Below are 14,356 nucleotides of genomic sequence, written 5' to 3' on the forward strand. Positions count from 1 at the left end.
CTGATATTTTTCCACACAGCCACCTCAGGGTTTACAGAGACTACTCAGGCAAAGAAAAAATGTCTAGTGAGCAACGGTCCTCTGGATTGAAATGCCAGAGGTGCTGGGAGAATGGCCAGACTGGTTTGAGATAAAAGGCAATAGTTACAATACATTGAACCTTAATGCAGCAGAAGACCAAACTAAGTGCTACTCCCGTGAGCTAAGAAGAGGAAATGGGATATAACTGGCAGAGGATCAGCAAGAATGGAAATGTTTGGTCTGATACATCTCGGAGTCTTTGGCATAAACAGCAGAAAGCATGCATCCATCCTGATCTGCTAATGTGGGAACATTTTCTTGGCACACTTTGTGCACCACAGTCTACCTAAGTATCATTACTGACCAAGTCCAACTCTTTATGACCACAGTGTACCCATCCAACTCCAGTCCTCAAGGGCCGGTGTCCTGAAACTGACAGGACACCGGTCTGTCAGTTTCATTTGATTCAGTAACATGAATCAAATGGCAATTCAGCCATTTGATTCATGTTACTGCAGCTCATGAGGGAATGAAAATGGTGCAATAAAAGTAAATTTTTCCAAATGCTTACATTTATTTAGATTTACTTGAGTAGGGTTAGGGGTTGCCACCTCAGGCTGCAGTCAAGTCCTATAGAGTCTTGCTAATGACCTACTAATTTTATTCAGGTGTGTTGCAGCGGGGACACATTTAAAAGTTTCAGGACACCGGGCTTCGAGGTCTGGAGTTTGACACGCCTGCTCTAATGGGTGCTTCTGAGAGGATACCACACCATGTCACAAGCTCTAATCCTCTGCAACTGATGTCTTGAAGATGTCAGTTTCACTGTACACCGATCCATTGGAGCACCTTTGGGACTTGATGGAAAGGGAGAGTCACATCATGGATGTCCAGTCGACAAATCTGCATCAACTGTGTGATGCTATCATGTAAATATGGAGCAAAATCTCCATAGAGGAATGTTTCCAGCAGCTTGTTGAATCTATGCTACGAAGAATTAAAGCAGACCTGAAGGTTAAAGCAGTAGTACCCAGTACTAGCAATAAGTAGCTAATAAAGTGGCCCTTGAGTGTATATACACAAGTAGCAGATAGATTTCTGGCTTTGATTTAGATATATCATTTTAAATGAATATACAGCACCTGCTGCAAAGGATTACAGCTGATGGGAAAACACGAGCAGCATTGACATTCATTGGTTTTCCTAAATAGAATTTCCTTTTCATTCACTAATAATGGCACTTACTTGACAAAATCAATCTCAGGACTATTCACAATAATCTACAAATAAGCACACAACCCAGGCCCATTAAAGCAGGCCTTTCTATTCATGTTTGTCATCCATTCAGCAGGAAGAGTCTCCTTCATTTATTTCTCACTTTCTACTTGTCGGTGCACAGCTGAAGATGAAACAGCACTGCTCCTCCCACTAGCTTCTCTGTGACCTGCAGTGCCAAGTTCAGCTCGAGTGGTCTTTCCATTTAGGATTTCAGAAGGTCACAGCAGTTCAGCTCAGTGCATCACATCAGGCCACTTTGCTCTGCTTTCTGACGACAGCTTAGGGATGTTTGTAGAAATACAAAAAATATATATTTTCTGGAAATTTGATCTCAAGTATCACGAAAATCAGTGGTGGGCAGCATGTTTTTGTTTTGTTTTTCCCAGAGGGCCGTGCTGACTCCTAAGAAAAGGGCCGCAGTTTGGATAATGACATTGAAACCGAGTTCAAAGGAAGGAAAATAAACAGATATTTAACAAAATTATAATTAGCCTGCATTTTTCCACTTGTCTGATGGGACAGTTCACTGATGAAACATAGCACTGGAATCCAGTTAAATACCAGCATAGACTAATTGCAGTCATCTGCAATAAGATTAATTTATTAATGAAGTCTGCGTGCCTTTCCCCACTTGCTTCACTTACAAAGCTTCTCTACTACAGTGACCGTAATAAGGGAAACCATTTAACTCTTTCAGTGGCTGAAAGAACAAACTGCTGATGCTTTTTCGGAAATATTTAATTTATTTCAAGAACCAACAGCAGAAATCTATGAGTACTGTCAGTAGCGGTTTTTGATACGGGCGACACGGGCGGTTGCCCGGGGCGGCATCACGGGCATCGGCAATAAATTAAAAAAAAAAAAAAAAAAGCTCATATTCATGCTGCCCCGACGTCATGCCAGTGCAAATTGGGAATGTCATAGGCACCAATCGGTTTTCTGCCGCCCATTTGCTGGGAATAAGGGCGCCCTCCGTTCGCGAGGTGCGCCTGCTGCTTGCGGCACAGGGAGGAGAGGGCGGGGCGGCGGGGGATCTAATAACCAACCCGCAAAATAAAACAGAGTAAAAACAAACCAACAAACACGAAAACACCAGACATTATGACACAGACTTATAATTTGCACCGATGTTTTTTCGAAATTCTATACGCGAAAAGTGAGCGCGAGAGCCCTCGGTGCGCCTGCTTGCTGCTGAAGTCAAAGTAAACTTTATTGTCATCTCCGCTACATACAGTCCAGTATATAGAGAGACGAGACGACGAGGCTCCAGTTACAGCAGTGCAAGTAAACAATAAATAAGAAGAAATAAGAAAATAAATATACACTTTAGGACTAAAGGGATTAATAACAATTTAAAATTTATAATTTACAGTTTGATGATTTAAAGTCTCACACACAACCCGTGGAAAGGGGAGGGGGGCCAGCTGCTTCCAAATAGAGCACATTTCATTCATAATGATGTAAATCCAAGCCCATTATGTATTCACGATTTGAATCCTGGGTTGTGCGAAATCCCAGAAATAAACCATAGACAAAGCGAATCTGTGAACTAAGGTGTAGGTCTGTTAGGTTATGTTGTGGTGGTCCTCGGGTTGGGGGATGGGTGTTCATACTGGAGTGCAACATTAAAACCAATGGAAGATGGACAAGACAAGTTCAAAGCCATCAGGTGCTCAGTTTAGAAAAAAGAGCAAAGAAGAGGAGGAGAAACGAGCAAAAGATACAGGTAATCAGATGTGTCATTGGATAATAGCAGCTCATCCTGAAACAATCAGAATCAGAATATTTTATTAATCCATAAGGAAATTATGTGGGTTACAGTTGGTCCAAGAAGAAATGGTAACAGTAACAGACTAAACTCCAAACAATACATTATGTTACAGATTTTAATATTAATTTGTCATTAATTAGTCATTGTCAATTGTTGATTTGTCCTGTTCTCATTGTATGACGAATTATGGCTGTTTGGTAACCGTTTGCATACTCAAAAAAATGAAATTGGGTGGTTGTTACATGTACAAGATTCAAACTTGTAGTTTGAACTAAATAATTTCATGTTTCTATGGTGAACGTAATTAAATCATGTAGCATCTGCATGAAATTCAGCAACTTAATTTGTTGTTGTTGAGATGACATGATACAATCTATTAAGAGTGGTTACGGTATAGTTGCCTGGACTCACGAAATTCACAAGATCACATTAGATGTCAAACTGCAGGAAATTTGCTGGAGTTTTAAGAGGCAGACAACTACACCCACACCACTTGTATGCTCTCGCTATTTATTGTGGTTTAACCTGTCAAAGACAAAAACCTACAGAGAATTCTACATAAAGAATTCTCTGTAGCTATGATCCAGCTTAATCATAGCTTTCCTAGTTTTGTTGCACCTGGACTGACAGCTTGGTGGCGTAATGGTTAGTGCTGTTGCCTCACAGCAAAAAGGGCCTGGGTTCAAATCCACAATCTGGCTGGTTTGCAGTGTGTAATTAGAGTTAGGTTAATTGGTGATTCTAAGTTACCCATGAATGTAAGTGCAAATGGTTGTTTGTCTCTATGAAATCATCAACCCCCATATTGGTTCATTAGGCAAGACTAATGAACCAATGAAACACTGCTTAAGCAGTTGTTCAAACAATGAGATTTCATTTGTTTTCCCAAAGTTTTTAACTTGTGTAGAATGAATTAAAACAATTTTCACTCTACATACTTAAATAAATCACTTCAAGTCCATGCAAGTATACTACGTTGATTCAACGTAATCTGATTACATTAAACCACCAAATGCCAAATGTGTTGGTTTGGCATGGTCAAAAATGGGTTATTGTACTTGGTTAAATCACGTGGAAAAAAGTGCCATGATTAAATTGTGTTCATCCAACAACAGATTTTTTTGAGAGTATGCATACTCTCCCTCTCTTCATATATGTGTGTGTGTGTATGTTTCTCTGGTGAAATTCAGTATGGTTCCGACTATGGAGGACCACAAGAGCCACGCGCATCGAAATGAAAATTTCTGTGCTTAAATAATGAATTGTAGAATAAATTATGCATTTGTAAATTCATTTTTGAATTCCAATTTAATAAACTGCATTTCAAAATCCTTTTCCAATTGCATTTCAAAAAACATTTTTGAATTCCAATTTAATAAACTGCATTTCAAAATCCTTTTTCAGTTGCACTTTAATAAACTGCAGTTCAAAATCCATTTCCCTTTCCTGTTCGCTCCGGGATTAGCTGCTGGATTAGTTTCTGGATTAGCTGCTGGATTATCTTTTCGATTAACAACTTCCTCGAGGCTATTCAAATTAGCCACACCGTGGGATGTAAGGAGCTCTCTGATTGGTTGGTGAGACACAGGCTGTCTGCCAGCCTGGAGTTTTCTAGCTCATAGCTTCGCCCTGCTAAGAAGCGTGTGTGCTTGTACAAAGGCCGTTCAGCCTCGGGATTTACACTCAGCTCGACACAGATATGTGAAGAATGAAGAGAGCCAACCTCTGACTGAGTGCCTGTTTACTCAGTCTGACCACCTGTTGAAGGTAACGTGCTAACGTGGCTAACGCTAGCATCACCGCACGTAGTCCCGTTATTTTAAGGACATCTTAGCTTATGAAAGTTTTACGTCACAGCTGTACGAGCTCGCTACGTGTTTTGTAAGCTGCTGTGCTCTTCACAAATAAAGCTGGAAGCAGCTCAGACCATTAGAACCAGCACTGAGGCCTGTTACATTTATACAGTGTTAGAGCACAGCATTGTAAGATGGCGAAAGATGTACCCTTAGGCCCCCCCACATCAAGAAGGCCCTGAGTAAATGTGGTTATCCCAGCTGGACTTTTGTCAAAGTGGGAAAGGCACCTAAAGAAAGCTCCAGCCGATCCAGGAGAGAAGGACAACCGCTGCCCAGGCGAAAACCTGTAGTGATCCCATATGTGTCAGGAGTATCGGAACAGTTGAGACGCATTTTTTTTTTTCTAAACACCGTGTCTCTGTGGCTTTTAAACCCCAAAACACGCTGCACCAAAAACTGGTCCACCCCAAGGATCGGGTCCCCCGACACAAACAGAGTAACATAGTGTACGCTGTTAAGTGCCAGGAGGATTGCCAGGATTTATACATCGGGGAAACCAAACAACCTCTAGCGAAGCAGATGGCACAACACAGAAGAGCTACCTCATCAGGCCAGGACTCTGCAGTTTATTTACACCTACAGGCCAGTGGACACTCTTTCTACGATGAGGATGTACACATCCTGGACAGGGAGGAACGCTGGTTTGAGCGCGGAGTCAAGGAGGCCATTTACGTGAAGAGGGAAAGACCATCTCTGAATCGAGGAGGGGGCCTAAGGGTACATCTTTCGCCATCTTACAATGCTGTGATTGCAGCCATTCCCCAACTCTCTGTGAATGGTACTCATGGCCATTGATCAGTGTTCTTTGATCAGTGGGTTTTGGTCAGTGATTGTTGATCAATGGTCATGGGAATTTGCATAATTATGATTAAGGAACTGACCTCACAGCCCATTGTTCCTTCAGTGGGCTGGTTTCAGTCATTATGCAAATGTACTGTTTATAAGGTTTGGGGAAACCTGCAGTCAGCTGAGACTGAAGAAGTCACTTGGATGAGTGACGAAACGTTTCTCCCACAAAACGCTACGTCCAGATGAACAGATTCAACTTTTGGAGATATACTAAACTGAATCAATTTCAGCTTTGTTTCTCATGATGTATATTGTATTAATAATTAAATTTCATTATCTGTGTCTTTACCACACATTTGCCACACAGGTGTAGATACTGTAGGTTCAGTGAATGCTTACATTGCACTGATTAGAATATACTGGACATTCAAAGCTAAGATTCAGCGCACTGTGTTAGAGGCTGGGGTTTGATGACTTCATCATATATACAACCTTTGATCATCATTTATGTCCAGTTGAGAATGAATCTGTGCACTCACATATTAAATGAACTGAAATCAGTAGTGTGATCTCCAGTCTTGATATAAGGAATGAGAGAACTGACAGCTGTTATTTTAATCAGCCTGTCTCAGTTGTTTTAACTCTAAGTACTGTTAAGGTTCATTTTGAGGAGAGAGAGATGGTGGAGATCAGAATAACACACCGACCCTGTCAGGTGGAGTCAACGAAGATTTTAATGAAACACACTTAGCGTGGGAGATGGACACTGTACGCAGACCGCATCAAATCTCGATCTCCAAAACTTCAGAACACAGTTTTATACATCGGGGTATTAGAACGCCCCCTCTTGCGTTCACCAATACAATACATGATACGTCAACTCAAAACCACAATGACTTTTAACACAGTTTAAAGAACATTGTTGGCAGGTGCATCGTGTCACCATCCTGCCCGCACTTATCTGTCTGGAACATCAGGCACATGTTCTGCACAAACTGTCACTCATGCAGGCACAATTTTGCAGTTGCAAGCAAAACATGGTTAAACTTTCACCTATAAATGAACCCACTAGCTGTATGTGTGTCTCGTCCTTAAATGCTCTCTCATCTCACCCGTTGCACTTCTGACCTTTCACCAGAACAGAGGCTCATCCTTACATGTAATAACCTAACTGGAACTATATATGTAATATGTTGAATAAATGTTTTAATCAAGAACCTCTACTAAAGCTTAATCAAATATATAGATGAATAAAAGATAATAAAGAATAACCTACTCAAAATACTTGCACTCAGTCTCATTTTGGCACAGAGTATACTCAATGTTAGGGCCTTTCTTTTACAATGCAGTCTGCATATAAACATTTAAGATTATAGATTCAAAAGCATTTCGGGTTATAGATTCAACTCAACAATTTAACGTGGTTCTTACTGGACCTGTAATAAAGACTAATATGATACCAATATGTTTGAACATCTGAATGCAATATCACTATTAATAATGAAATGGTAATGATGATTATAAAAAAATAGCAGCAAATAATAGCAGCAAAATATCTTTCTACTCTTCACAGTACCATAGAGTAATGTGGTAACATCTGGACTGACGAGTTTACTGTCAGCATTTTAATCGCTAGTTTAAAGGCTGTAGGTTGCAGCCATTGTTCTAACACTGTATAAATGTAACAGGCCTCAGTGCTGGTTCTAATGGTCTGAGCTGCTTCCAGCTTTATTTGTGAAGAGCACAGCAGCTTACAAAACACGTAGCGAGCTCGTACAGCTGTGACGTAAAACTTTCATAAGCTAAGATGTCCTTAAAATAACGGGACTACGTGCGGTGATGCTAGCGTTAGCCACGTTAGCACGTTACCTTCAACAGGTGGTCAGACTGAGTAAACAGGCACTCAGTCAGAGGTTGGCTCTCTTCATTCTTCACATATCCGTGTCGAGCCGAGTGTAAATCCCGAGGCTGAACGGCCTTTGTACAAGCACACACGCTTCTTAGCAGGGCGAAGCTATGAGCTAGAAAACTCCAGGCTGGCAGACAGCCTGTGTCTCACCAACCAATCAGAGAGCTCCTTACATCCCACGTTGTGGCTAATTTGAATAGCCTCGAGGAAGTTGTTAATCGAAGAGCTAATCCAGCAGCTAATCCAGAAACTAATCCAGCAGCTAATCCCGGAGCGAACAGGAAAGGGAAATGGATTTTGAACTGCAGTTTATTAAAGTGCAAGTGGAAAAAGGATTTTGAACTGCAGTTTATTAAAGTGCAAGTGGAAAAAGGATTTTGAGATGCAGTTTATTAAATTGCAATTGGAAAAAGGATTTTGAAATGCAGTTTATTAAAGTGCAACTGAAAAAGGATTTTGAAATGCAGTTTATTAAATTGGAATTCAAAAATGAATTTACAAATGCATAATTTATTCTACAATTCATTATTTAAGCACAGAAATTTTCATTTCGATGCGCGTGGCTCTTGTGGTCCTCCATACTTGTGGTCCTCCATATCCGACAACAGTTTTATGTTAATGTACAATCCTTAATATGTTTTATGTGTGTGTGTGTGTGTGTGTGTGTGGGGGGGGGGGGGGGTGCCAGAGGGAGTGTTCGCCCAGGGCACCAAACAGGCTAGGACTGCCACTGAGTGCTGTCTGCTACTTCAGTGGTTTCCTACCTGGTTTCAAGATCCTTTCAACTGTGTCCTGGAATGAATCTAAGCTACTTACAGATGCATAAACAATAAACAAAACTTGAGCGTTTACAATCACGTTAGCAGGTCTGTGAGGTTGTTCTCGATCACAGCTGTGCCATGAGCTGAACGCTAACATCAGCAGAGCTAACATTGCTTAAATACCGATGTTTAGTTATGATTTTGATCATTTTAGGATGTTAGCATGCAGATTATGCTAATGATTTTGCTAATTCAGTTTATAGCTCAGTTTCTGAACTCAATTTTCTCCATTTCTTTCGTTTTATTGAATCGTTTCATATCATGTCATGTGAAAAAGAACGCTTTCACCGAACTGCGTGGAGTCTTCAAATGTGACTAAACTAAGCACACGCTGTGATTTATTAGCTTGTAGAGCCACCTTTAGCAGCAACAGCTTGAATCATTTTCTGCCTGACTTTATCAGTCTCCCACATCATCGTGGAGGATTTTTGGCCCACTCGTCCTTAAAATGTTGCTTCAGTTCACTGAAGTTTGTTGGCATTGATTTATGCACAGATCTCTTAATGTCACAGCACAGCATTTCAATCAAGTTGAACTCTGGAATTTCTCTGGGTCGTTGCAACACCTTAATTGTTTATTTTTTCACCCTTTCTGTTGGAGATTTGCTGCTGTGCTTGGGATCATTAACTTTTTGTGTTACCAAATTTTAGGCAAGATTTAGCTTTAGACAACTGAAGACTCTAGAATACTTTGGTGCACAAAGGAGTTACTGGTAGACTGTAAAGTGCCCAGGTCCTGTGACTACAAAACTTTCCTCCACCATGCTGGACAGTCAGTATGTGGCATTTGCTTTTCACCAGATGAGCTTATTTCCTCCTTGACATTGTGTTAAAACACACCTGAATGCTCCAGACCAGCAAACTGCCCAAACTTCTGCTTTTATAGAGGTGCTCCCACTCGCTGATCATCAATCTGATGATCAGTTAATTAAGTGCCTGTCAGCAGCAGCACCTGGCTCGGAAGCAGAAAGAGTGTATTCTTTTTTCACATCACCATATGTATAAAAAATGGAAAGAAAGAAAGGTTGGAAACCTATTATGGAAAAAGTAACATGTATTCAAAAATGACTGAAGAAATATTCTCATTAATCTAATCTATACAACCGAAATAAACAAAGTCAGGCTATGCTTCATGTAGGTGCTTTTGCCTTCCCTCACTGCACGCATGGATAGATCACCCTGTATTTACAGAGCCAAAGTGAGGGGGGTGAGAGTAAAGCTAGCCAAGAGGACTCACAGATGAGGCTGCTTGACTCGATTTACTCTGGACCTCCTGATCGGCAGCAGATGCTTAATAGTGAGTTATTAGAGTAGAGATCAGCACTGACAGATCCAACGGCAGCGCTCTCAGCCCAGATGGAGGCGAGTCGTCAGCGCTTCGTATAACTCACCAGCTAATCCACTGAAATACAATATGCACTGCTTCGCCTTTAAAGGTTAAGCGCATCATTAGTTGTATCTATAAAGAATTTGTGAACAGAGCATCAGTACACACAGTATGTGACCCAGGCTGGATTTCAACTCGCTATCCAAACCTCGCTGAGGTTTAATTAAGAAAGTTTTCAGTTTCAGAGGATTGTTAAACAGCTCAGAAGAAGCCCTTAGCCCTGTGGTACATAGTGATGGATTGTTCCCATACAACTGATATGATTAGTTTTTCCTGTGAAAATATTAAACTTCCTGTTGAGAGCTCAGTGTGTTTAATTGGACATTATAACGCACTTTGTAATTTTGTGTAAATGTGCGTCATTTAACAAGCCAGCCATCTGCTGAACCGAAGCCACACGAGTGTCACATTTTGTGCTGTAGCTGTAGTTTTATTACATATGAAACTGCATTTTTATTGTAATGGCAGACTTTTTACTTCCTGATTCAGTATTTGGAAATGAAAATCATCTATCAGGAAGCTTGAAATGCTCCAGTCTGCTTTCAAACATGGCTAACAAGAGCTTTTCAGCCCGTGAAGCAGGTTTACCTCACCGAATCCTTGAATCCTGATTCCTGTTGACTGCAGCACACACAGTGATAAGTGCATTATCATGACATAAGTTGTGTGGGTGGAGGAAGCGGTGAGAGAAGTCTCAGCGGATATTTTGCTGCGGCACGTACTCCTTTATTTTATATCCCCTATTTGCAAATGTGTGTATGCATGCTCCTTTCATGGATGTCCGTGCGCTCATGGGTGTGTGTGACAGATTACAGTGACAGCACGATGCCAAGTGCACTTAGATGAAAATATGGTCACCATCTGCTCACGAGAGACTGTTCCAGCTCCACCTGTGGAGAAGAGTTGCCTTATGATGAAAATGTCATGTGTTTGTCTGGCTGCTGTGTTACGTAAGGTGCATTTTTGTTTTTTAAAAAAGCAGTAAATACAAAAAAAGCTTTATGAAGCAACTACTTGTTGCTGTTAAACATATCCATCCCTTTATGATCGCAGTGCACCCACTCATTGGAGAAATTCCCTAAACCTTAATGGGGGTGACCCAATTGATTGTACAAAGAAGTTCAATCATATAGTTTATGGAAAAGCTACCTTTAGGCGCCCTTGATCTATGACATCAGTAAACAGTGACATCTCAGTCACTAATTTTAGGTCTTACTGAATACACTTTATGGCCATTTTCTAAATTACAGTCCTTATCAGAGTCACAAAAGCACAATAAAGCGTCATGTGCTTTAGTGCAGCCCTAAAGCACACGACTCCCTGCCTCATGGGTTCTGGTGTTCCTCTGTTTCTCAGTCAGATTCATGTATTTTGTCTGTGAGAACGACAACTATCTACTTTATGAGTCTGCAGTGTCCCTGTTTTCTCAGTCAGATCTAGCACATGCTCGTAGTTGGTTGTTGGTTTGAGAGATATTTTTTCTGCACACTTTGCAACGATGTGCAGCCGACAAATCTCCAGCAATTGTGTGATCATGTCAATATGAATCAAAATCTTAAGACAAAAGGTGATCCAACCCAGTGTTATCGGCGTATACTTAATTAAGTGCCGGGTGAATCTACACAGGATGCTTCCTGCATATGAAAGTCTTGTGGGTGTAATGTAAACCTCAAGGTTTCAGGTTTCATACTGCACCCGGATCCCACCTACTGATGCTACAAAAAAAAAAAAAGGTTGAGCATAAATCTAAAACTGTAAAGTGTAATGACTTCTGACAGCTATCTCGCAGAAAACACCAGGCTCTCACAAACATGAATTTTACACTATAAAACGATCTCCATGTCTCACACTATATCGTGAGTGAGAAATTCAATTTAGCGGCTTTGTTAACGTTAATGTGCGCATTTCCTAAAAGCCTATTTATAAGCAGTAAAAGTGCAGCATACACATCGCTTTCACAGAGACACGCTCCTCTGAAGCCTCGGGGATGCTTTGCTGGTGCTAACCTTAGCTGCCTTCAGTACTGATTGATCTTTAAGTGGGCGATAGAGCCCAGCAGAGGATGCAGTGCTGTTTCCTCCCAGATGGATGTCTGCCTGCTGCTCGTCAGCATCCGTCATACAGCAGACCTGCTGCTGAGCCAAGAAAAACAAACAAGACAGGAAAGGCTGTGAGTGGAGGGCAGGAGAAGCATCTCAGCATCACAGCAACAGTACCTGTTCTACTGTAATGTGAACGATTGTGTTTTAACCTGTGTTATAATGAGGCAAAGAGGCTAATGAAGGCTAAAGTTAGAGTGAACTCTTAATTTGTGTGAGTGTATTTGAATGATTCATTCTGATCGGCTTTTCACTTCAGTTTAGGAAACATCGGTTATGTGATGTTGGGGACACATCCTGAAGATTTCCCATGATGCACTAAGCATTTATTTGTTCACACCTCTTCTTTTCTCCCCATGCATTTACACGCCAGTACTGCATGTCATTAACTTTTATCTTTTGTCTCCACTGGGTTGTGTTTGTCCTTGATCACAGGAGACGTTCAGGTTCAGAGAGAGTGACATGTATTGGTGCTTCTTCACTCTGCAGCTGTTGTTAGTTGATCCAAATACTCATTTCCAAACTCATCGTGATGATTTGTTTCCATCTTTATTATGAAGCCATTTTTGAAGCTTTTACCTTTACAATCGATCAAAAAACTGTGTGTAATGTGAAACATGTTGCTGGTAGTGATATTGTTCTCATCATTTTGTTTTTTTGTCCCATATTTTACAGTTTCGCTTCCCTTTCATTGTTCCCATAAGATCCATTCAAAGCCAGACAGACGCTTTATTAGGTACAACTTCATTCATTCATTATTCATATATGCTCTTCTGCATACATTGGTTATTGCAAGTGTTCCTTTCCTGATTAGATATTTGTGTTAGTGAGCAGTTGAATAGGTCTAAAACTAAACAAAACTAAACCTTAGCTAAAGGACAAAATAAATTCTAATGTTTTTCTGTGCGATGAAATCTAAGTATCCAGTGAGCAGCATAATCAGTTGTTGCTGCTTTTTGCGCCAGATCGAAACCAACAGCTGCTAAATTTAATCCCTGCGCTGTCTCTCTCTTATCTTTTTCTCTTTTTCCTAATGGTCTCAGGCAGTCAGCTGGACTTTAATTGTCAGTCATTGTGAATTTCCAATGGTGAGCACTGAACAAATAAACCACAACACAATTGACACTAGGATGTAAAGGACATTTGTTGTCTTAGAACAAATCCTGCTCAGTGCATAGAGACAAACACACAAGTATATGGAACTAAGACAGCTGTCATAGTTCCCACAGAGCACCTGTGAGCACTTGAGTGCTGTGCGTACACCAAGATCCTTTTTCTTCTTCTTTTTTTAACACATCTTCACTGCTTACAGCACAGACAGTGTCGGGGTTTCGAAAGTTTGCCAACTAAGTAATCAAAATAGCAAAGGTGAATGGATCAGCAAGAGCATAACTTACTGATTATATGCTACTGTGTGATCAATAGACCTTTCCAGAATTGAGGAATGTTAGCATACTGACCCTGCCAAGCTGTTACAGAGAACAAAACAAAACAAAAACAGTCTGTGGAAAAGAGGAAAATGAAGCACAGGCAACATCACGTGAAAGACAATCAATTTAAAAAAGTTTAATTAAAAGAAGTATGCAGAAGATGCTAAACATAAGCTTTGCTCCACATTTCAGGATCCCATGCTAACATTAGAAGAATAGTAGAGTAATACAGTACTGTGCAAAAATCAAAGCCACCCCCCATTTCTTTATATTTTGCTTGAAAGGAGCTACATTTTTTTGGGACCTTTCAAAGCGGTCTTGAGCAATATTTATCAATATTTATCCTGGTTTTCTAAAAGTGTTTCAGAGGTTTTCTCTGGGCATTGGCTGCTTTTTCACTCATTTTCAGTCCAGTCCTTGTACCTGAACATTTTCACAGGAATTTCTTTTGTTAACCCAGTTAACCCTGATCTATGAATCCCACAAGACTAAAAAAGGAACCCAACTCTAAACTTACTTAACTTTGCAAAGAACCCACTTTATACTGTGTCCTCGTTCCTAGCAGCCTGTCAACCCCCCCCCACCACACACACACACACACACACACACACACACACACACACACAGCATATCTTTGCATGGTGTGAAGCGTGTCCTTAAAAAAATGGACTGGACAGGGTGGAGTATATCTGTGCCAGTTCCCAGTCATCCATGTGTCATGGTAGTCTCGAGTGCTTGATGTGAAGGCAGTGGGGGATGACCCCGTGGCGGTGGTCCCGAGCATACTTGATGTCACATGAGCTAAGACGTGAAAAAAAGACGTGGATCGTTGCCATCACAGATGGAAAGGTGTGAAACCTCTGTGTGAGCTGCTGAGGTCACCTGAGGAAGTGCGAGTGGGGGCTGGGTGGGGGTCTCCAGACTGCATTCAGGTGGCTGATAGTTGGTGTTGTAAGTTGATGTAGATGGCCTCCTTTACTCCTCTCTGTGGACACT

This window comes from Oreochromis niloticus, linkage group LG4 (genome assembly GCF_001858045.2).
Source record: "Oreochromis niloticus isolate F11D_XX linkage group LG4, O_niloticus_UMD_NMBU, whole genome shotgun sequence".
Classification (NCBI taxonomy): domain Eukaryota; kingdom Metazoa; phylum Chordata; class Actinopteri; order Cichliformes; family Cichlidae; genus Oreochromis; species Oreochromis niloticus.